The sequence below is a fragment of the Canis lupus genome, chromosome 30 (assembly GCF_011100685.1).
Source record: "Canis lupus familiaris isolate Mischka breed German Shepherd chromosome 30, alternate assembly UU_Cfam_GSD_1.0, whole genome shotgun sequence".
NCBI classification, from domain to species: Eukaryota; Metazoa; Chordata; class Mammalia; order Carnivora; family Canidae; genus Canis; species Canis lupus.
The window spans coordinates 504,680-507,598 of NC_049251.1; the positions used below are offsets into that span (position 1 = coordinate 504,680).

The 2,919-nt window shown below is 39.5% G+C and overlaps 1 pseudogene; it reads left to right on the forward strand.

Annotated features, from left to right (window-relative positions):
- Window positions 1-1,740: 1,740 nt before the first annotated feature.
- LOC119877754 lies at window positions 1,741-2,697 on the forward strand (annotated as a pseudogene).
- The last annotated feature ends 222 nt before the right edge of the window (window positions 2,698-2,919 follow it).

Genomic DNA, 2,919 nt, shown 5'->3' on the forward strand with positions numbered 1-2,919 from the left:
AAATGATCTTATGGCTCTTGTCCTTAAGGGTAAGCTAGCCTCATAGAATGAATTTGGACATTTTCCTTCCTTTCTAGTTTTTGGAAAAGTTTGAGAAGAAATAGGTATTAACTTTTCTTTAAATGTTTGCTAAAATTTTCCTGTGAAGCCACCTGGTCCTAGACTTCTGTTGAGATTGTTTTTGTTTACTGATTCAATTTCTTTGCTGGTTAATAGTGTGTTAAAACCTTCTATGTCTTCCTGTTTCAGTTTTGGGAGATTATATGTTTCTAGGAATTCATCCATTTTTTTCTAGGCTGTCCAATTTGTTGGCATATAGTTTTTTATAATTTTCTCTTAGAATTGTTTGTATTTATGTGGTGTTGATTATTATTTCTCTTCTCTTGTTTATGATTTTGAGTCTTTTTTCTTTTTGGTAAGTCTGGCTAGAGGTTTACCAATTTTTTTTTTAAACATCAAAATGTTTTTTGAGGAACTATCGTGATTTCACTGATTTGTTGTATTGTTGATTGTTGTTTGTTTCAATGTCATTTAATTCTGCTCTAATCTTTTTTTTTTAATTTTTATTTATTTATGATAGTCACAGAGAGAGAGAGAGAGAAGCAGGCTCCATGCACCGGGAGCCCGACATGGGAATCGATCCCAGGTCTCCAGGATCGCACCCTGGGCCAAAGGCAGGCGCCAAACCGCTGCGCCACCCAGGGATCCCGAATTCTGCTCTAATCTTTATTATTTCTTTCCTTCTGCTGATTTTAGGTTTTGTTGTTCTGTTACTAGTTCCCATTGGTGCAAAATTAGATCATTTATTTGAGATTTTTCTTACTTCTTGAGATAGGGGTGTATTGTTAGAAACTTCCCTCTCAGAACTACTTTTGCTGCACCCCAGAGGTTTTGAATTGTTGTGTTGTAATTTTCATTTGTTTCCACATTCTTTTTAAATTTATTTTTTGATTTCCATTGTTTAATAGCATGTTATTTAACCTCCATGTATTTGTGGTCTTTCCACATTTTTTTTTTGTTGTTGTTGTGGTTGACTTCTAGTTTCATAGCATTGTGGTCAGAAAAGATGCACGGTATAACTTTGATCTTCTTGAATTTGTTGAGGCTTGTTTTGTGAACTAATATATGGTCTATTTTGGAGAATGTGCCATGTACATTTGAAAAGATTGTGTATTCTGCTGTTTTAGGATGGAATGTTATATGTATATTTATTAAGTCTATCTGGTCCAGTCTGTGATTAAAAGCCATAGTTTCTTTGTTGGTTACCTGTTTATTTTTATTTATTTTTTAAACATTTTATTTATTCGAGGTAGAAAGAGAGAGAATGCAAGAGAGAACAAGTAGGATGGTGGCAGAAGGAGCGGGAGAAGATGTGGGGCCCAATTCCAGGACCCTGGGATCATGACCTGAGCCGAAGAGAGATGCTCAATTAACTGAGCCACCCAAGTACCCAATTGCCTGTTTAGATCATCTATCCTTTGATGTAAGTAGTGTGTTAAGGTCATTACTGTTAGTGTATAATTATTGATTAGTTCTTTTATGTTTGCTATTGCATTATATATTTGGGTGCTCCTATGTTGGATGTGTAAATATTTACAATTGTTGTATCTTCCCATTGGAATGTCCCCTTTATGACTAAATGGTGTCCTTCTTTGTCTCTTGTTGTAAAGTCTGTTTTATTTTGGTTCTCTGCTCCTATCCATTCACCAGACAGCCATATCTTCTGGTGCAGTGCCAACCATGTCACCAAGATTTGTTGGTGACAAACAGATTTGGTCAAACAGATTTGGCCATATTCGGTACTTGGTCACCACAGCTGCTTTTAACTCTGGCAAAGTGGATATTATCACCATCAATGATCTCTTCATTGACCTCAACTACATGGTCTATATGTTCCAGTATGATTCCATCCATGGCAAATTCTGTGGCACAGTCAAGGCTCAAAATGGGAAACTTGTTATCAATGGAAAGCCCATCTCCAACCTCCAGAAGTCAGATCTCACCATCAAATATAGTGATGCTGGCACTCAGTATGTTGTGGAATCCACTGGGATTTTCACCTCCACAAAGCCTGGGGCACACTTGAAGGACAGGGCCAAGAGAATTATCATCTTTGCCCCTTCTGCTTATGTCCCCATATTTTGTGATGAGCAGTGCCTCCTGCACCACCAACTACTTGGCCCCTAATGAAAATTTTGGTATTGTGGAGGGAGTCATGATCACAGTCCATGCTATCACTGTCACCCAGAAGACCGTGGACAGCCCTCTGAGAAGCTGTGGCATGATGCCCAAGGGGCTGCCCAGAATACCATTTCTGCTTTACAGTGTCACCAAGGCTATAGGCAAGATCATCCTTGAGCTGAATGGTAAGCTCACTGGCATGGCTCTCCATGTCCCCACCCCTGATGTGTCAGTTATGGATCTGACCTGCCTCCTGGAGAAAGCTGCCAAATACAATGACATCAAGAAGGTGGTAAAACAGGTATTGGATGGCCTCTTTAAGGGTATCCTGGTCTATGCTGAGGACCAGATTATCTCCTGTGACTTTAACAATGACACCCACTCTTCCACTTTTGATGCAGGGGCTGGCAATACTCTCAATGACCACTTTGTCAAGCTCATTTCCTGGTATAACAATGAATTGGCTATAGCAACCACATGGTGAATGATATGGTTCACATGGCCTCCAAGAAGTAAAATCCTTCTGGACCACCAGCCCCAGTAAGAGCAAGAGGAAGAGAGAGGTCCTTAGCTTCTGGGAAGTACTTGCCCTAACTCATCCCCTAACACAGGGAGAATCTCCTAAACTCCATAGTTTCCATTTCATACCCCTTGGAGAAGGGGAGGGGCTCAGGGAGCCTTACATTGTTATGTACGCCAATAAAGTATACTGTACCCAGCCAAAATAAAAATAAAATA